General features: G+C 46.4%; 1 protein-coding gene across 9 annotated transcripts in view; it reads left to right on the top strand.

The window, feature by feature from the left end:
- Positions 1 to 21,823, top strand: part of NTRK3 (neurotrophic receptor tyrosine kinase 3) — a 207,439-nt gene that overhangs the window by 131,802 nt on the left and 53,814 nt on the right. The gene's annotated exons all lie outside the window — the stretch shown is intronic.

Below are 21,823 nucleotides of genomic sequence, written 5' to 3'. Positions count from 1 at the left end.
GCCTGGGCATTAGCAGAGGATAAAGAGGCCTAGACACAGAAGTAGAGCTTAAAAACATAGGTTTGGGTGAGTGGTGGGAAGAGAGCACACAACAAATCAATGCTGGGTGACTTCATTTTTGTTTAACGTTTTGAAGTGCTTCTGGTAGGATTTATGCAACGAGCTGGAGTCCTTATTAACTGTGTATCTCCCAGTGCCTCTAGGCCCGGATCATTTAGCAGAGAAGTTTAAGAAGCTGTGGGAAAATGCATACACCCCCTTTGAATGGGAAAGACTGTGATGAGAGACCAGCATGCACACAGCTGGAAAAGGTGCTTTATCTGGCGAAGCGATGTATCTCCCTCTGCTGTTACGGTTCATTTTGCTTTGCCTTTATTTTCTGTAGTTTCCCTGATGTCTTCCCACAGCCTCCTCCCGACAGGCAGGCTCCTTAGTGGTGCCAACATGTGGCCTGGTGTGCCAGGCTCTGCATCAAAGCATCAGCTGCTGTCCCAACATCCCCATGCCTGGAGATGTGCCGCAGGCATGCACTGGAGGCTGCCGGACATCCACACTGTGGGGGATCACACAGATTTAGCCCTACTGACCAGCTTTGCCTTGACCCACCAACAAACAACATAGGAAGCCCAACTGTAAAAATAAGCTCATTTGCCCAATGTGGCGTCCTTTGTGTTTCTAATGGTGCAATTTCTGAAAAGCAGCACCAAACAGGTGAGAAATGCGTGTTGCTCTCTTTGGTGCTCTCTTACACCCAAGCCCTTGTAAGCTGACATATGCTGGGCAGAGGGGTGCAAATACGGTGCCTCTGCTTCTGCTGGAAACTCAGTGTGGTTGCTTCGGCTCCTGAAGTCACTCTTCAGTTCTGAATTTCACCTCCTTGGATATGTCACAGCAGTTTTGGGGGTTGTTTGTCCACCTTCCTTGTTGGGATTTGGTAATTGGCTTCCTGAGAATTGGTAAGTGCCTGTTCCTATTGAAATCTGTACAGAAACTCAAAATGGTGTTAACTGGGTTTTTGCAGATTGGGGCTTTGAGTTGGAGTTCTGTCTTCAAGTTTGTCAAGTTAAGAGTTAAGAAAATCCTAAGCCACACTCCCAGCCTTGGTAAATAAGTGCAAGATGATTCCTTAGCTAAGAAAAGATGATGGTCTCTCCAGCAGTGAAGCAAAGTGCAAGTACAAGACAATTATATTTGAACTTTGATAATAATTTTGAACTTGTGAGTGTAACTGTTGACTAATCAGCAGGAGTAAGTTCTGGTTGTTCTATACAAAGCAGAAGGATTTGTTCCAAGCACTGGTTAAATGATTTGCTCTGCTTTTAGTGAGTCATTTGTGACCTGTGCCCGATTCCTGCAGATGAGTTGACTTCTTGTAAGGATTTGCCTATGATTTCAGATTATTTAGCCTTCTTCCTCCACGGCTTTGCTTCATATATTCATGTTGTGAGACTGGCTGAATGGTGCTGCTTTTGCTCTCAGGTTGGGTGGATGAATGTTTCAGACAGACAGCCAGAGATGTTAACATGCAGAGATGCTCTTCAGTACTATGGTATTTGGGGTTGTCCTTGCCCCCATATTTCCATTTCATGCCTTGGCAGTGGTACCACCCTACCAGATCTGTCTGCTGGCAAGAGAAACCAATGCTACCTATGCCATTCAGAGTAGTTAAGAGCTTGTTTTCAGAAAAAGTAGCTTTCATGGCTCCAGCCTGATTTTTGGGAGCAGCCTAGGTTTGATCTGTGTATAGGTCTCCACCCGCTAATGGCAGAGCAGCCGCTGCTAGAGGTCAGCCTCTTTCATGAGAAATCCAAAAGAACCAGACTGGAGTCACATTAGGTTCAGTAAACTGCCAGGAAGTCTGAGTAAGCTAATCATGGCCAGGTCATCATTATCTTAAGTGAGTCAGAGATGTGTCCAGGCTGTTTATTAAGATAATTGGGGTCAGGGGGAGGGAGGGATACGCGCAGTCTGTGGACCAGACTGAGGAGGCAAGGGAGAGTATTGCAACATCTTATACAAGAGAGAAGCAGCTCGTGGTCTTGCAAGCTCTGCATGTGTCCAGGGGTCTGGTTCTGCAGGGATTCAGCCCCTGGTGACAATAATGGGGATTTAAAGTGGCATCCTGATGATGCAGTGTGCACATTTCAATCGCCACCATCGTGAGCTAATCTTGTCAGGCCAAAGAGTTGATCTCCTCAAGAGGCCTTGGTGCCTGGTAATTTAGAGAGGTTATGGATCAATACCAATTTTTGGTTTTGCTACATCAGTTCCCAGTGATGTGTGGGGACCATAGGAGCAGCTGTGCACAGTCACTGCTTGCATGGCACTGCCTGGTTCAGTCCCCCATGGACTGGTGAATGTGGCTGCGGGTTTGCTTTGTGTTCCCTGAGACACGTCTGTTCATTGACTGGTGCCAGAGGGGATTGCAAATTTAGGAGTGTTTAAGTCATGTGCTCAGCACTGGTACAACAACGCAAGATACACGGTCCCCAAAGCCATCACATCTCACAGTGCACAGACGTTGCATGAAAAGGGACTTGCTTAAAGACAGGTAAGTGTCATTTTTTTCTCCTTCCAGGGAGCTATTGTGTGCAATACACTGAATTCAGCCCTCTAGAAGGAATTATTTTGATGGAAATGGTCTAAATGCATAAAGGATAACTGCATGAGACAATACCTGAGAAAGTGTCAGTCCCTGCTCAGGGACTAGTTGGGGTTCTTCTGGCTGGAAACGCTACAGATCTGGCACTGGGTGAGAGCTGGAAACCAGGAAAGAAAAGTTCAGTTTAGTCCTGTTAACCGGAGGGGACTCCTGCGAGTTGGTCCAGGAAGTAAAGAAGACTCCCAAGCATTAAAGATACTGAGATATTGTTGGGTGTGCTCAAATGGGTAAGGACTGGCAATGTCCCTTCTAAGGTGTATTATTTAAGACTCCGGAAGGCAATGAAAAGTAGTACTGATGAGCTGTAGATACAGCACAGATTCAACCTGGCTCTTTGATCCTGAAACAACCACTGAAAACAGGCCACATGGATGATCCCTTGAAGGGATGGTTCAAGCTTTTATGGTTGGACCAGATGATCTTGGAGGTCTTTCCCAATCTTAATGATTTTATGTCTGTGCCATTAGCTTTTGGTACCTTGAAGCTCAGGTTTGCCTGCTGTCAGCATAGGGAGGGAGGCATCGTGTAGCTTACTGGATACAAGCCATGGGACCCCCCAAAGGCAGCACAGGCACAGTGAGAGCAGGGTGGGCATTGTGGGTTTATGATGGATGTGGAGTAAGGACGGACTCTCATGGGCTTGGGGCTTTCACCAGATCTTACCCAGACCCATGCTTAGGTTCCCCAACAAGGAGTCAGAGGAAGACCATGTCTTTGGTGGGAAAGGAGGGCACCTTGGCATAACATCGGTGGAGTTTCTTGAGGTAACATTCATGTCTGGAGAACTAAGTCAATGTTCACTGCTCGTGGTGCAGGATGTGTGCATGTCTATGTTTATATGCACAGTAGGAATTAAATATTGTTGGCAGAAGTATTGTGTTGTGTTTCCGAGAGAAGAGACACCATCAGTAAATGTGATCGTCTGATCAGAGAACTGGAAGTCAGGATGGTGAAGTCCTCAGTCTATTAGCCTGTGACATGGAGGTAAGTTTTCACTAGAGCTTCCCTGTCTGTAATCCTGCATAAATCATTTAAATCCCTTGCAGTGCACTGGTGGTATTTGTATGCTCTGGCTGCTGGGGATGGATGAGGAGATTCTGTCCCTGAGCAGGTCCTGGGTATGATTCGAGAAAGCAATTCTCGAAACCCTCAGCAGTAAGCATGTCCCTGTGCCATAGAGACTGAGCTGGGGACTCCTGCAGAGTTCAGCATCAAGCTCAGGACAGCTTCTGGGTCCAGAAAGAAATGGGGAGCCGTGTGGGTCCTCTCCCAAGGGACATCCCAGCCCAGGTGCTGTCACCGCACACGCTGCTCTCTGCTCCCTCACAACTCTCTGAATAAGGACTCTTTGTTCTAGGAGGTATGGATTATTTATATTTTAAGGCTCCATGAATCATTCATATCCCAAAGATGAATCCCAACATCAGAGCTGAGGAAAGGCTGAGGGTGTGAGGCAAGGAACCTTCCATTATTTATTGTATTAAATCTTGACCCGCTAGCACCTTCTCCTCATGATCCTGCTTTTGCTTTGGGAAACCCTCCCTCCTTCTAAAGGTAATGTAATCCGAAATACTTTTCTACTTTCAGTAGATAATTGTAGCAAGAAACTAGTCAGCTACTTCCCTTGTTGTGCTGCTTGATGGTTGCTCTTGAAAGAAGTAAAGAGTGTGTCCTAGTGAGCGTGTGAGAGCACAGTGGGGATGCCAGGAACGTGGACACATGGGGTTTGATGGAGAACGAAGAGCCCCAGGTGTGCCTTGGGGTCAGGCAAGGTGGAAGGGTTAACGCTGAAGCTGGCAAACAGTCACAGGGGAAAATGCAATTGAACGGTTTGTAAGAAAAAAAGTGAAAACTCTGGTGGAAGAGGGACCGGTTGGTTGGTTTGTTTACTTGTTTTCTGTTTGAAGCTGTACTCTAAGAAAAGGGCTGGAAGTTGAGCCTTCATTTTACAAAATCATTTTTTTCCTTATCTCAGTTTTATTGCAGTAAAAATTCAGGTCCTGTCTTTCCTGATTAAATAGCAAAATGTACCTCAACAGCAAGAAACACTTGTATTGCTTTGTTACTGCCTATTTAATTACTGTGACCAATTCATTGGTAAGAGTAATACTGTTATAGCTAAGGGCTGCAGACATCTTCCCTTTCAATCGTTATATGGCCCCAGGGCTTGTCAGACACAGCTTTGGCAGCAAGGTGAGATAAAAAGAACTTCATTTATTTGCTGCCCTTCATTTGTGCCAGCACAAGAGCTTATGAGGCCACAGCCTAACCCAGGTCTCTAGCATGATCCAAGTTAAAAATAACCCCGTTTCCATCCCTGCCCTTTCCAAGGTTATTTTTACCCAGATTTCAGAGCACTGCTTTGCCAAACAGCAGCGACAGTACGAGGCAGGGGGGTGCAGATGTGGGCATATGTGGGGATGCGAGGAGACCGAGAGCCCAAGAAAGTTTCACCAGCAGAGCTGGCAGCTTGCAGCAAGTGCCGTGACACCCACGGAGGCTGCTGCAAAAACTGGGAGAGAAATGATTCGGAAACTTGTGCTCTTTCTAAAGATTTTATTTTTTAATAGAGAAACCTTTTGGGCCCTTTTCAATTCATAATACAGAGCAGGTTGAAAAGAAGGAGAGGGCAAATGAAGACAGCGAGGCTTGCAAACTTCCTTTAAAGTTGGAAGGTCACCTTTAAAAATGGATGAATGCAGCATTTGGAGGGAGCTTGGAGGCAGCAGGCCTGGGGTTCAGCACTAGAATGAGAGGCAGAACAAAGAAGAATGAAAAGAAGAATCCAGTTGGGATCTAGGACTAGCCGCAGAGCTGGGGGGGCCCGGGGTGGACTTGCAGGGAGCTGTATTTAAGGGCACTTCTCTGCCCTGCTTCTCAGCAGTTGCTGGGCTTGGGGGGAGCAGGGGGGAGCAGAGACAGGGCTGCCCCAGAGCCAGCTGGGCTGCAGGGGGCATGGGTGGGTGGTGGTGTGCCAGGATGTGCTGGAATTTGGAATAAAACAAAGGCATTGCCTGCCCATTCTGCATTCAGGGATGCTAAGTAACACTGAGGTGTCTCACCCGCTCTGCTTGCATTCGTTCTGAGTTCTCCCTTTTCCTTGAACCCCTGAGGGAGTGAGGAAAGGGTGTTCACAGTGTGGGTCCTGGTAATGGTGGCTGGACAGAAAACTGTTTGTATAATTTCTTGTGTCTCATTACTTTGGGACGCTTTGTGAGCTGGTGACAGTTGGGGTAGCACCACTGTGTTGTATGGAGTCCCCAAATCCCACCCAAAGCCACGTGCTGGAGGCTAACATGCTGCTAAATATGTGCCAGTCCTCAATCACCGGGTTGAGAAACGGCTGTGAGGTACTTCTTCCTCAGAATATTCAGAAGATGAGACACCACAAGGAAAAAGGTCCAAGGTTTGGCAAGGTAAAAGCCCCCGTGTGTCCCACAGTGCCTCCTGCCCCGTGTTCCCAATCCTGCCTTTTCCTCTCCCCCTTGCAACCCACCGATGCAGCCTGGGAGCAGCCTGATCATGGAGCAAGCACGTGGCAGGTCCTTCCTCTTCCCTAACCGGATCGGACGTGTCTTCGGGGAGCTTGATATGGTCCAACAGCTTCCACGTTTGGAAAGGAAAGGGCCTGGGTAAGCACAAGGAAATATATTTCCCCTCAGCTCCTTCTACTTGATGCTGAGGACTAAGATACTTTTTCTCGTGTGAAATTGGTGTGCAGTGGTGTGCAGGGTGACTGCTCTCAGCAGACAGTTTGCAAAGGAGAGAAGAGCCCTTTGAAACTACCGTTAGTCTGTTAAGTGTTGGTGGCTGCTGAGAAGTGTTGTGTGCGTGGTGTAACAATCCTGCTGTGTTGTTCCCTTTCTCTGTATCTGTCCTATTGAAGGTTTTTAGAGCACTTCTGTGATCAAAAATCAAGAAGACTTGCTCTGGCTGAGGCTATAATTTGGTGGTCTTTTTCAGAAAGGGAAACTGAGGCACGGTGTGACCCCAGGCTGGTGCAGTTCCTGGAGGAGCACATGGCCAGGCAGGGAACAGGACCCGGGGCAGGCATGGGGACCGTGACCGGAGAAGGATGTGACCCAGGCACTGGTCTCAGCTGCGTCTGCCCTGGGCAGAAGCTCTTTGACAGGGAACGAAATGATATTTCTTACAGGTTCATCTCAGAACTGAACTCGTTTCTTATTTAAGCACTTCTTGCCTGGCTTTTCCAGTGAGCCAAGGCACGGGGGCATCAGACGTGCTATCTACTGCTTATTAAGTAGTTTGGCAAGCCCGGTTAATTACAAGGTACTCAAGGATTTTCTAGCTTATGAAGGCAGCCCCTGTTTGTTTGTGTCAGTGTTTTAATACACCGATTAAACCCCCGTGTGCGTGGGTGCTCACGCAGTGTAACATAGAGGAAGGCATGTGGGTGTCTTTCACATCAGCTGGGGCTTCTCGGGGTGCTTCAGCTCCGGCTCCGTGGGGATGTTTGTGGTTTTATGCTCAGCCTTGTTTCCTAAGGGGCATGCATCATGAAAATACAGTTCAAGCCCCCAGTAGTTCGCTGTTCTACAAGACTCTGGCAGATACAGGTACACTTTGTCGTTAAGGTTGGCTGTTCCAGGAGAGTTTCTCAGTCTCTATTGTCATCTCGGTGCTGCTGATACAGGCAATTTGTGCTTGAAAATGGTTCTTCCCTCCCTCCGTTTGTCCTGAGCGGTCACCGATGGGAGTTTGCTCTCTGCCGCAATTGCACTTGTTTGCAAAGGACCCAGCAGGTTCGTTAAGCCGCACGGTAACGAGCGATAATCAGCGCACAGGACACTGGTAGCGAGTTGATGCAGGGACGGGGCTGGAGAGGGCAGCGAGGGTCAGGGGGAAAAGCCTCCTTCAGTGCACTTGTACTTCAGTGAAAGGAAGGCAATCACGGGGGGAGGAGAAGAAGAAATGACAGATTAAAGGAAATTGAGCGGCTGTAATAAATACACTTGAAATTGAAGAGCGTCTAGGATGCAGTGATTATATTCCCCGCAGAGCTGAAGTGCTGAGGAGGGTCTGCGGAAAGGGCAGCCGTACGAAACCACTGGCCTTTCAGCAAGCCGCCGTACGGGGAATGCAAAATGAGTCGAAGAAAGCCGGCGGGGCTTTAACGCAGGCCTTTAAGATGCAGTTGGGAAGGCTGCCCTAAACACTCAGTCCAGTAAAACTAGAGGAAATAAGGGATGAAAGGACTGAGATGCACAGGCATGGAAGAGATGGAGATACCATGGTGGGGCACTGCTGAAATATCACAGGAACAGCAGAGGGGAGGAAGAAGAAAGTGGGAGAAAGCAAAGCAATGGAAAGTGGGAGCCATATGGGATGCTGAGGGCGTGTTTCAGATAGCAAGGTCTTTTTGCACACAAGTATCTGTGAGAGACAACAAAACCGGTCTCACAGCAAGGATGGGCTTGCAGTTCGAGGAGAACAGTGAGCCAGATGATATGGAGGAGCAAGTGCTTATGTCAGGAGTGGTACATGAAGAACTCAGAGTGGCCACAGAGAACAAAAGTCAGTTATATCAGTGATAAGTGGAAAGAGAGATAATTACATTTACATATTTTTTCATCTGCCAAAATTACATCCGATTTTATAGAGGGTGAAGAGAAAGATCTCCCCGTGCCAGTGGCCAGCTCATGAAGGGTACTGGACAAGGTGAGCATCCTCTACAGATGGAGAGCACATCCCACAATATCCACACATGTGGGCACGCACACAACTCACTGAGCTCTTCTTTGACATTTTAATTTGCCTGTCTAAAATGGGGCAGACTGATGAGGGTTGGAAGGTGGTGGGCATAATGAGGAAAAGAGGCAATCCGGTGAGTTTAATGCCTGCTCTGGGAAATTCCTGGGAATCTGAAACCTTTAAAGGATGCTGTGGGAGAACACCTGGGAAAGCAGCGCTCTGGGAAAGGTCAAAAATGAGGCTCTAAGTACTGGGAGATCTCACTTACCTGATCTGCTGGGATTCCCCGTGGATCTAGCTGCCACTGGATATATAGGAAATTCAGCAGATATCCTACAGATTTTCAGCAAGTATTTGACAAGGATCAGCATCAGAGATTAATGACTGGGGGCAGAAACATTGGTGTAGGATTTAAAATAAGAGCCCGTGAAGAAATCTTGCCCTAAGAGCAGTGACAGAAAGGAGATACTGTTATTGCTAGAAGCGTTTCCAATTGGAAAGAGGCTGAACGTGATGTGTCCTGGAGGTCAGCCTTAATCATCTGTGTTTTTCATAACTGCTGCTAATGACCTACAAGAAAATAGCGAAAGCAAGAGCCAGAGACACCCCTGCTGCAACACCACGGACGTGAATGATTTTTCACCAGCTCTGACTATTGCTAAGGTCCCAAAAGCACCCTGCAATCTGCCGTTTGAGATGTGTTTGAGAGGAATGCCAAGCGAGAGAAAAGAAGTGGAGAGAGAGGAGCTCTGCGACCCTCCTGCGATACCACGAGCAGCACAAGGCATGTACCCACACCAGAGAAGACAACATCTGGGGACACTGCAATTCAGACAACAGAGATGCCGTGCTATATGTGAAGAAAGGATAAACGAAGCAAGCTGGACAGCGTAGGAATCTTTTCCTTCATTGAACTCCCTCCAGAAATGAAGATATGATTTTGAACAGCTCGGTAATTATTTTTACTTTCATTATTTTTTAATTTTGTCTGCTTTCTCTGCAATTCCAATTTCTGGTCTGGAGACCTTGTGACTGAGACTTGACGTGAGCTCTGTTTGCAGAAGAGCTGCAGCCTGGCAGTGTAGATGCAAGGAGTTGGAGCGAAGGTTTGAACCTCGGGTACTCATCTGCACTCAGATCTCAATGTGTGTAGGTTTGCCCATTACCAGCTTGAAAAATCTCTGCTCTGGGAAAAGGTTAAGGGACTCGATTTAAACTCTGATTGATAAAGAAAAGACATCAAGGTGACCTTTATAATACAAACTGAATTCGAGGTCACTGTCAAAGCTCAGATTGCAATAACAAAACAGGATTTGCCGGCAGACTGATGGATTAGATTAGTGGGAACCGGCCTCTGGTTTTTCCATGTTACCATCCCAATATCTGCTGCTGGCCCTCCAATTAAGACGTTTCAGGAAAGCAACATATATACTCTTGTTCAAGCCATTTTCCGATTAAATGAGACCTGTCCTAGGCTAGTGAGGAGAACAAACTAATAGCATTTCAGAGATCTTTCCACCATTATGCCCCGCTCTGTGCTCTGCAGCACCACCCACATACTTTCATCTGCAGATTGCTATTGCTAGCTTTGGGGGTTGCAGCAAAGATCCCTTTCATGCCTTTGTTTCCTCAGCTAACTGCAAAACATTATTTTCCTTTCCCTCCTTTTTTTTTTTTCAGTAATCTTGCTCATTTTTTCTCCTTTCCATTAGCAGTATGGTCTTGCTGTAAAACTTCAGCATACAAGTTTAAAATTTGAGCTGTTAAGCCGTATATGATATATATATATATATATAATCTTGTTTTTGTAGCTGAAGATCCTAGTAGGTTGCCTTCCCCATGTGTCTCGAATACCAACTTAGCATTCATCCAGTCCTCACGCATAGTACAGTTAAAACTGAACATGCACCTTTTCACCATCTGCAATTAATCATGTCTTCTGAGGCTACCAGCACTGCAGAATGTTTTCTTGAGTCTCACCAGGGCCCTTAAGAAGAATTAACTGGGTATTTTTCCCCTGGTGCAGACGCTGATTTTTTTGGCACAGGAGAAAACTGTAGGATTTTTTTTTCTTCTTCTTTCACACAGTGAAGTTTTTAATGTTTTTCTGTGAAAATTTACCCCAACCCATCTGGCTCGTAATGGCATGAGGCATCACTGAAGGATGACAGACAGAAAATGGATACATTTACAGTGTTTTATTACCCTGTTTTCTCCCTGCGTTGGGAGTGTCAGAGACAACAAGCCAAGACAGATTTTCGTTTGTAATCATAATAAAAGCAGGGCACAGGGGGGAATACAATAAAGCAGTAGCATCAGGGAAAGAACGGCGGTGTCCTAACAAGACATGGTTCCTCAAGTAGTCCTGAACGCCTGGTGACAGAGAGATTTGCAAAGCCTTGTCCAAAGGCAACTTGTTCTGGTTCACCCCTGGCTTTTCAGAGCGCTCTGTTTCTGCCAAGGAGAGGAAGGTGCCATTGGCAAGGTGGTCTCTTTGCTCGGCCAGTGTCCATGAAACAAGTTGGATCCCACCCTGGAGCACTTTTGGAGCCCACATAGAGGCAAGGCTCTGCCTTTCAGAGGTCCTGCTCCTTTTTCAGCAACGAGAAGGACGTGGGCGGACAGGGGGATTTCTCGTTGTGTGAAGCATCGCAGAAGCAACAGCCCAATATTCATCAAGTTCTACCCGTGACTGACTCAGACGCAGACAAAAGGAGGAGAGGAAGCACCAGCTCCTCACAGACCTGTGTGACTGAATGAGGACCAGCTGCTCTCCCCATCAGATTAGCCAATTCCTTTGTATGATCCGTCCTTCTCTCTTTTTTTTTCCTCTGCATAATTTGCTGCTTCATAACAATTGCTGAAATTGCCCAAACCACAGAAATTTTAGAGCCCAGCAGGCAGAAATGGCTCACATTACTCCTCCTTCAGGGGTTTCCTTCTGCAGGAGGAGTTGGCAAGATGCAGAAAGGGATAGTGTCATGCATGCAGAACAAGTAGGGAGAAAACCAAGGAAACCTCGGGCAGAAACAAAGACAGAGCAAGGTCCGTTTGGGGTGTTAGGAAAACATGAGTCTGAGGGAACACCTCATCAAGCCATGGACGTGCGTGCACCTCCTGTGTCAGCCCGAGGAGAAAGGGAGTCGGAGGAGGCGAGAAGGAAGGGGAAGGAAGGAGAGAAATGGAAATTGGGCAAATTGGAGAGAGGCTTTCTAATTAAATCATAACTTTAGCCTGAGATCCGTCTTTCAGCACCTCATGTTTTCACTCCATATGGCCTCACTTCTGGAATTTTCTTGTTCCATGAGTTTGGCTGCATTAGCCTCCCATTTAATGACCAGCAAAGAAGCCACTGGTGGGAGACTGACTGGGCGTGGGGCAAGAGAAGACAGAAGGACATGGAGTTACCAGGAGTAAATAGAAAACAGAAAACATCATCAACCACCACAACAACAGAAAGCAGAAAATGCCATGTTTTGTCCAAATTTTCATTTTCCTTTGTGATGATGGTGAGGCTGACAGCAATCAGAAGCATTTCCAACCTGCCTGGAGCTCTAGTTGGAAGGCTCAGAAGACCAGGCCCTCTCACAAAATCACCTGCTTTGAATTGGTCCAGAAATTGTGTCACAACAGATTTTTCTGAAAACCTTTTCTCACTTTCACATCTGGCAGGAACTGTGATTCTTCTAAAAATACCACTCCAGTTTGCACCCAAGTTTGGGGCCAGCTCTTACTCTGTTCAGAGTGGGTTCTGCGCCGTGAATCAGTCCTGGGACGGCTTCCAAACCCTGCCTCTTTCTTTAATGCCACCTTTCTAATAGCTGCGTGGTCCACAGAATGCGTTCACTATGTCTGACGCTGTTGTATGAGGGATTTTTTAGCACTTACAGTGGGGCAGGTTAAGCCTAGAAGCTGTTAGGAAGATGATGACAGCAGAACTAGACTAAGCAGAAGCAGTGTATATTTGTGGCTAGAACCCCAAATCCATGGAAACTGAACAATATTTAAACAGTAGTACCCCAAATACTTACATTCTCAGAATTACAAGGAAAAGCTTAACCTAAAATCCTGTACCTAGTGCTGCAATATCTACCTGGGTCTGCATGCAAAGTACAGCATGGCTGAGAGCGGCTGCTGGGACCAGGCTGGCACCAGCAGGATTCGGCTGGTGAAGCTGAAAAGAGCAATAAATTCACCTTGGGACATCCAGCCCTCTGAGATGTGCCCTCTGCAGGGGTAAGTACCAGCTGGTCCCATTGCCTCCATCACCCCCCCCCCCAGGTGGGGATTGCTGGCAAATCTAAGCTGTCGAGGAGGGGAGAGAGTTTTTTGATGATGCTTCCAAATTAAGGAGTGGGAGGAAGACTCTATGCAGGCATAAGGGTTGGAAAAAAAGTTCACGTGGACCCAACAGCTCTTTTCTGGCTTTGCAGCAGTTCAGCATGATTTATACACAGTCGAGGAGGGGATGCCTGTGCCAGGCACCGGAGCCAGTCCCCATTTCTCTGCAGTGGAGATCTGACTGAGGAAAGGTGAGCCGTGATATCGCCTGCAAGCAGGCGCTGGGAGGCTTCTGGTCCCTGCTGAGGGGCACAGGCAGAGCTGTGGTGGTGACTTCTCAGGCTGGGGAAGCCGATAGCCAAGGGCCTCGGAAGCCACCTCGGGGACAGAAGGTAAGCCTCTGTGTTCCTGGTGGGAGACGTTCTTAAAGCTGCGAGGCTGCTGAGACCTGGTCGCTTCCAGCTTTATTGTGATTATCCATCTCAGCAATAGGATGCTGCTAAGTGTCTGATTACTGTGTTGTTAAAGCCTTAAGCCTGAAATCTGACTGCTGCGTAGTCCCTCGAGGGGCAGCCAATCCTCCTCTGTCCCTCCACCGGTAATCCCTCCCTTCCCTGGGAAAATAATAAAAAAGAAAGACAAGTGGTATCTGTCTGCAGCAGCGCTTTCCAATCAAGTGAAAAGTAGCTGGAAAATCAAATCAGCCGGTAAGTTCCTGCAAAACACAACTCTATCTCTTTAAAATCTCCCTTTTTGAAGGGCTGAGCTGAACAGCAATAGCTGCTGATGTAAAACAAACCATTATTCCTCCTATCTCCTCTCCAAGCCCCCTCCCAGCAGACGCGTGAGTCTGAGGGAGGCAGATGCTCTCTGAAGACTATTTTCCTCCGTTAAATAAATTCACTTTCAAATAATGTGTAATTAAATGTGTGGTATTGAATTAATGTTTTATTCTGAGCGCTCTGGCAGCAGGGGACCTAGGGGCCTGGCTGGTGGAAAGAAAACACGTTTGCCAGGAAGACTTACTTCCCCTCTCACAACCCCTTTCCCTAAGAATCCCAACCCCTGCTTCTGAGAGATCCTGGAGCGTACCAAGTCGGTGAGGATGATACTTTATGCAAAGTCCCTTCTATGATGCATTGTCATAGGGCTCTTGGGCATTTACCCAGTAAAGTCCACTGCAGCCCACTCTGGTCCTTCTTCTACCTTTGTCCTGCTGGGCTTAGTCTTGCTCCTCAGAAGAGCCCGGTTGTATATTTAACGCTTTGGCTTTGGAGCCTACTGTCAGCCAGCAATTATTTGAGGGGATGCAGGAGAATATGGGAATTTTGTCTGTTTTTAAGTCTTTTGTCTGGAATTCTAATAAGGTTTTAGTCCCATCAGCAGTGTTTTGTGCTCCCCTGGGAGCTGCAGAGGAGCCAGTGCAAACAGAGGCACGGGCAGGTGCGGGGCAAACCTGCACCCATGCTTTGCGGAGATGGGACCAAGGGTATCTGTCCTCACCCAGTGACATCTCATCACATGCCATCTTCACAGCATGGCCGTGCTTCTGTAGGATTCTGCAAAGTGCTGTGCATGCCAGCTGAGACTGCTCTGCACCCTGTAGTCATGGGACGCTTTATATTCCTCTCTTTGTAAAAATAACTACCAAGTGTTTTGTGCTCTGGCTTATGGGACTGAACTGAATGAGAGATTGAAAATGTTTTGTTTTGATAGGAGTGATGGGTACTTCAAGCTGTGACTAGTTTTCCCTGAAAAGGCGTTTGTGGGGTTGGTGCTAAATGCATTTTTAACATTATTATTATTTTTCAGATTTTTTAAATGAAGAAAACAAAAGATATCTTTGATTTGGGTTTAAACTCCCCAGGCATCTCACACCACCCTGTGTCACCCACTGCCAAACCAAGGCATTGGTTTTCAGTGCAGCATAGGAGCCTGGCAGCACCGGGGCGTGCACCCATTGATCTTTTGGTCGAAGTTGTGGTTGTGTTTCATCTTCCTCTCGGCTCCTACACGCACACCTCCCCATCCCTTGATGCTCACCTTTACCTCAGAGCATACCGTACGTGCAGACTGCTGCTGCTGGGGCTCTCGGTGCTGCTGTGTGGCTGATACCAGGGCCGGTGCTGCCGCGGAGATGCAGCAGCTCCAGTTACTGCAGCCCAGCAGGTGCTCATCCAGCCGCTCCTTGCCGCTCATCAAAGCACTCTGTGCAGCTCCAGGGCTGTTTGGCAGAACAGCGGCTCTCCTTCAAGCTGCGGCTGGTGGAGTTAGCTGATGAGTGAAAGGCAGCCCTTTGGGTCAGTGCTTCCTCTCCACGTGGTATCGCAACAGCAAAGGCCAGAGGAGCTGATGATGGCCTGATTGCCTGAGGTTTGCTTGGAAGTGGTGCATGTGAGGTATTTTGAAAGGACCAGAGATGCAGAATGCAGAGGTTGTTCTTCTGTTCTCCCATTTTCTTGAGCCTGATTACACTGAACATCACAGGCTGGTATTCTGGATTATTATTATTATTATTTAGCCCAGATTGTCCAGCTAAACGCATCAAGGGACATAGTATTTATTTTTAATTTAATTTTTATTTTATTTTATTTTTACCAAGGTCCATTTAGCAGCATGTACTGCATTAGCTCCGGGTCAGCTGGGCAATATTGTCCTCTCCTCATCTGGGATCTGCACTGGTGCCTTGCAGCTGCTCCCAGAGAATGAGGGGAATGACAAGAAAATACAAAGAACTGCAGAAACCTAATGTAGGTTCCTTTTAAGGTCTTTATGGATGACTATGATCATGAATAATGCAATAGGTATTCAGGCACCAGGGGCTGGCTGCCTGAAAGCAAGTTGCCAGCACCTTGGTAAGATTGAAGACATGAAAAAGTCTGAAGAGAAGCTGTGAAGCCAAATGCCACATTTAGGCTTGCTGGAGATAGAAAAGCCTGGGGAGGGATGCAAAGAGAGGGGTAACAGTAAAAGTGAGAGCATCTGTTGTGTTTCAGGTTGTTTCTATCAAGGCCAAAGGAGAGAAGCTGAAGTAATGAAGATGTGAGATGGAAAGTCTCTCTCTCTGTTTTTGCTGTGTGGATGCACACAAATGGCTGTGAGAGCTGTCAGAATTAGCAGAGAAAGGTCTGACCGAGGTGGTCTTGCAGGGTCTGCTAAGCAGGGAGGGGGAAGGACATCAGTATACCTGCGGGTTGGGGCCCACATGGCTCAGCCAGGGACTAGGCCTGCTCCATGGAGGTCCCAGAGATCCAGATATGTTTTAGCTAAAACTCCGTGGCTTTGGGGCCTTTTTGAAAGGACTCGCAGAACTGCTTGGTGCTTATAATCACAGCTATTCTGAACCTGAGTCCTTGGAGGGTGCCTTGACAGAGAAACTTGGTGAAGAACCAGCGCCTGGGCACAGCGCCGAGCTGCCAAAGTGTGTGCCCAGGCCTTTTCCCAAAGGTTGCTCGTGTCAGAGCTGGGAGAGGAGCCACCAAAAGTGGAAGGCTACCTACTTGGAATCTGTATGGAGATAAGAAACAGCCTGTTTATTTCTCCATTTTTTAAAATGAGGTGGGACTGATTCTCCCTTTGTTTACATGTACTTCACAGCAGCCCGCAATTGAAATCAATATCCTCCTTTGACTTTGATGGATTTGCACCAGGCCAGGAGGGAGACCCAGACTCTGTGCAGCTAGCTTATGCATTATCTTCTCTCACTACAAGACAAGTCTGTGAGAGAATGACTTATCAGCCCTCCAGCGTCAAGGCTTTTTGATCTGGTCCTACCCGATCCGCACACTTTACTCTGATCAGGTACATTGGGTAACTCTTCGAGATACTTGGTTGACATCGAGATTGCAATTGACTGCCTGACATGAAAGGCACTCTGTTTGGTAGTTACACCTCTTAATGACACAATTTCCAGTGCAAATAGCGAGCTTGGTTTATTTGCTTTTAATTGTCACGGAGCAGGCAAGCTATGCAGGATTTATTCATAAGAATTATTTTAGCGGTGTGTCAGGCAAGAAGTGAATGAATCATATTGACTAACTGAGAACTTTGCTACCTTTTTTGTGGAAAACTTATGTATAAAGGGAAAAAAAAGAGACAATTATTTGGCATAAATTAATTGTTACAGCAAATGACTCAGCTGCTGCTGAAAAATGTCACTGTTGTTATCATTTATAGAGTGTTGTTGATGCAAATGAGGCTTTAGAAGCTTATGGAAATCAAGGCCGTTACCACAAAGAGCCCAGGATCAGACTCCAATAGGGATACCCTAAAAACACATCTGAAAGAAGTCAGTATGAAAACAGAGGCTGGACAGGAAGAAAGGCAAGAAATAGGAAGCCAGGTCAAGAGAGAAGAAATGACATGAAGTGACAAAGCTAAGGGAGGGAGGAGCTGATGACAGAGAGGTGCGAGGTGCAGGAAAGGAGCTGTCTCTAGGGAAAACACAGCCATGGGTAAAGGAGAAGAAACTGGTAGAAAATTCATATTGGTCATTTCTAGGATAGAAAAGAAAGCTGCTGATAGAGAGGGCTGCAAAAGTAAAAGAAAAGATTTCCAAAGGTTTGCCCTGTTTCTTCAGAGAACTATGTGTTGTTTGTGAATTAGAAGTCCAAGGAAAAGAAATCCACTAAAACTACAGCACCCAGAGAGACCGCTGCTCAGGAGTTTAAAAGGAGGTGCGAGGAATTAATTTCAGATCTAGTTCCATTTTGAACAGGTGATCCAGCTTAAGTAGTTTTGCATTTTGTTGTGACTTAGGTACTGTCACTGCTTATGGTTTACTCTATTTGGAGTTTGATTTGTCCATTTACCTCCCACTGTAGTCGTCTGTGTCCAAACACTGCATCATGCTCGTGCAGGTTGCAAGAATATTATCAAACTGTGGTTTTAAGGACCCTGGCTGTGATGGGAATCTCAAATGCAGAATTTGCTGTATCATTGAACCTTTCTCTTCCTTGCCTGACCCCCAGGACTGATTTAAAAATGAGACAATAATTGGAAAATTAGATTCATGAAATGGGCCCAAGCAAGCTCCCAATTTGTTCTCATGTGATTGAAATGTAGCTGTTATTGGAAAAAGGGTGTTTTCACTGCACACCATCTGTCATCAGCTCTATAAGCTCTACCTGGGATTTGGAAGTTCAGCTGGGGTCTTTCTGCCTTGACACAAGGCATAAGCAAGAGAGATTCTGCAATATCGGTGTAAAACATGGGTGAAGAGTCATTGAATCAGTCGTATAAGTGAAAAAGTTCTGGCTTTTCCAGGCTCCTTCCCAGGGGCTAATACGGAAACAACCTATCAGGGCATGGTAGATTGATGTATGAGGAGGAAAGCAGAATTAATCTTGTTCCCTCTTTCTCCTCCCCTATATCCCTGGCTGTGCTGGGTCTGCGAGGTCAGGAAAGTAGAATATGTTTGTGTCAAGAACGGGAGCAGATGCAACTAAGGGACACATGGGAACAAATACAGGGAGGAAGAAGCTGCTGTTTTTAGACAGCCGCTTTTCTGACTGAATGCACTTTAAGCACAGATAAAGTCAGCCATTCTGCAGAAGGTTCAGAGGAGGTTAGGCAAGATCCCGTCGCAGATCCAAAGCCGCAACCCTTCTGCCTTGAGTCTTGGAGAGAAACAGAAAGCTTTCTGCTCTGGAGGTGATTTGTAAAAGCAAGTGCAGCATCCCAGATTTACCCTCTTGCTAACCCTCTTGCTTAGCCACGTGCTAGCGTCATTGAACCGATGTTGTGGGGCATTCCCAACCAGCTGCAGGTCGGCTGTTTGCTGCTGCGGTTCATGCGTTATTCAGAACTACAGCAGATGCAAGGGCTCGAAACATGTTTTCCACGTGTTAAACTTTGATGGACAAGAAGGGAGGTGGAGGATCTGCCTACTCTTCTTCTGTATCAGACAGCAGTATAGTAATCCTGAAACAAGGACCGCAAGATGTTTCATTTTAAACTGGAATTACTTCAGTGTTGTGCGCTCACATCCTTCCTGTAGATACAGCACGGCCTTGAATGAATTCCCATCATGCTGTCAAGTCTGGTTATTTTCCTGTCGGGTCTTGCTGTGGTTCCCGCATAGATTCTTCTTTCGAACTGTCTTGTTGGCTTGTTTTTATAAGTTAATGGTACGGGGGGGGAGGAAAATAAGAGTGGTACTTACGGGAAGACAGTTTGCATACACCTTGTCAGCAGGGCTGACCGCAACACAGCTGAGACAGATTAGCGCACCGATGCCTGCCTAAAACAAATAAACACCAGCTGTTTATCAGACAGGGCTCAGCTTCCTCCAGGAGGAGGTAAACAGATTTATGCAGATGAGCCTCCCAGGTGCCCTTGCAGCGCAGCGTCTTTCATGGCTATTCGGTCTTCCTCATGAGTTACAGCCAGGGCAGACGAGCACAGAATAGATGCAAGGTTAGCGCAATAACACAGCCGTCCGGACAGCGCCGGGGAGGTTCTTCACCGCTTTGTGCTTCAAGCCCATATTTAATAATAATGCAGGATTAATCACAGCGCTGATCTCACTGCTGATGGAAGGATTTGATGTAAACTTCAGTATTTTAAGCTTATAGCATGTGAAAAAGCAATTTATTGTAACTCACTTATTATTCCATTTGTGCCTAAAATACTATGAAGCAAAATTTATGGCTGCTCAAGGTTGAGGGAAATTGTGATCAGTAAAAGTATTTTCTCATTCTCCATTAAGATTGTCCAGTTGCTGTCTAACTGCTTAACTTCATGAACCCCCCCCCCCCTTTTTTTTTTTTAAATAACCATCAAAGTTTACTTTAAATCCAGCAGTGCTATATGAGTCTGCTACCTCAGCAGCATTTCTCTCTTGGTTCATCTCCTTCTGTCATAATATCTCCTTAAATTCTTCATACGCATTTTCCCTGAAGCTTCACAGATGACCCTAACAACTTGCTATGACATCTAGGTTTTGAAGACAGATGGGATATTATTTTAATAATGTAGACATAATTACACAGTCCTGACACTGACTCTCAGAAACATCTCATAATTTATTAATACGTTGTTGGGAAGCCAAATTGGGAGCTGAAAATTTGGAGCAAGACCCTAGGGAGTTCAGAAAGAGAGGTTTGCTTCGGTTCTCATGATGTTACCAATTATTAGATGTGTTAATAATTTCCAATACTATCACTGCTTATTCTGCAACAGTTTCCTTTATAACTTCATCTCACATCAGAAGGGGCAATGCTATATTTCTGCTGTGATTCCAATTTTTTAAAAGTATGCTTGGGTTCCTCTTAATACAGGATCATTTCCCAGCAGCTTTCTTGATTGCTGTTTATTGGGAGTCCTGGAATGCAAATACATGGTTTGTCCATACAGTAAATACTAGGTACTATAGTGATGAGTGTTAAAGAAATGCTTGCCAAGAGAAAGAGGGAGGAAAAACACACACACACAAAATAAAAAATAAAAACCAAATAAAAAACAACATCAAAAACCACAACATTTTTCCTTACTCTATTAAGTAAATTGTGCCATTTGAGCTTTTCTTAGATTAGGACTTTCCTCACCTAAATGCATCACTTGACATTTCAACATGTAATATTTCAGATTTCTCAAGGTATTCCTTAAACACCCAACGGAAACAGATGGAGAAAGCTAAGTCCACATGTGATTTGTTCTCTCTGGCTGTCATTGCGGATTTAAAACCAAAGTCATTTTGGATGTGCCTCCCATCCTCTGCGTTAATGTTGCTAATATTATTAATATTGGTTACTAACAGTTTTCAGTCTATTGAACGATTAATGAAAAGGTCGATGGGAATTCTCTACACAGGCATCGTTCATTACAAGGCCCATTGCTTATGCAATCTTGCTGCATCCGTCTTCCCAAACAAGCAAAAGAGCCAGAGACGGCAGCTCCTTAAACCCGCTTGTGGGCTCCTAATGAGAAATCTTAATTGTATGAAAGCTATTATGATGTTACTCTTCCAAGCCATTGGCTTTTTGATGCGTTGAGTTGTACCTAGGTTGCTGTGAGGCATTTGCTCTCTTGGGCCGGTATCAGTGCCTACTGAGTCAAGCCTGGGTGACAGGAGCTGGTGGCAGGTTGTGATTGCTTAGTGATGCCTCCCTGCAGCCAATTTAAAACCTGGTGCCGGTCACCTCCGTCTCTTGTATATCCAGTGCCACAAGGGAAATGCATCTGAGCTGAGGGGTGCATACTCATACAGCTCCTGCGGCACATGGAAGAGATGGAAAAGACTCAAACGCAGTCCAGAGCAAAGATAAAGCCTCAGGGTGGGAATGGGAAGAGGGCATTATCCCATCTAATGCCTCTGTTTGAGGAGACCTCTGATGCAGCATTTTTTGCTCACCAAGAACCAGAGAAGAGTGTGTAGCTCTCACTGCCCTGTTGTGACCATCAAGCTGAAGCCGCAGGTGATCTGTGCTACAACACTCTTCAAAGGCAGGCAGTTAGCTCCAGCAAAGTGAAATTTAGAGGGATGAAGTTTTGAACATCATGCTTCCAGACAGTGCTGTGGTGGCTGTTCATCTCTATCTGCCTTCACAGTTCATTTCAGGATAAAAAAAAAAATGCTTCTTCATATTCCCAGAGGAGTTATATGGCACTGTGATGCTAGAAAGGTGCTTGGAGCTTTGTCAGGAAGTAGCCGTGCCCTAGTGTCACCCCCACATGAGAACATGGAGACCCCCAAACTCTCCCTGCAATCCGTGGCATTTAATCGTGACCCTGCATTTATGGAGATCTCACTGTAGTTGTTTTTCCTTGTACATGCCTAATACCTGGGCGGATCTAGCCTTATGAACGACCCCGGTAGCTGATGTGTGTCAGTTGGCACAGACCAATCTTTATAGGCTTCTGTATCTCCGTTAAATGAATAGCTATTGCTCTTTTGATTCTTCCTGGAACCTCAGTTGCTATTTTCTGTCAGTCCTCGCCATCCTAAATGTCAGTGGAAAGGATCATTGAAACTAATGGTTTGAGTTCATCTGTTCTGCCGGGGACTTTATACCACGGTGACCTGGTTTCTGAGGGAACGGTTGCGTAGGAGATGGCTGCGGGGTCAGGGTCTTGCTACAGGGCAGGGCTCGGTGCCCCCAACCAGCTCCTGCTAGTGCCCTAAGGTGCAGGGGGGTCAGTGCTTCTCTCCCCCACGGGAACTCTTTG

The sequence above is a fragment of the Anser anser genome, assembly GCF_964211835.1.
Source record: "Anser anser genome assembly, chromosome: 10".
In the NCBI taxonomy this organism is placed as follows: Eukaryota; Metazoa; Chordata; class Aves; order Anseriformes; family Anatidae; genus Anser; species Anser anser.
Note: the sequence above shows the minus strand (reverse complement) of the source record. Positions and strands in the feature narration are given on the sequence as shown.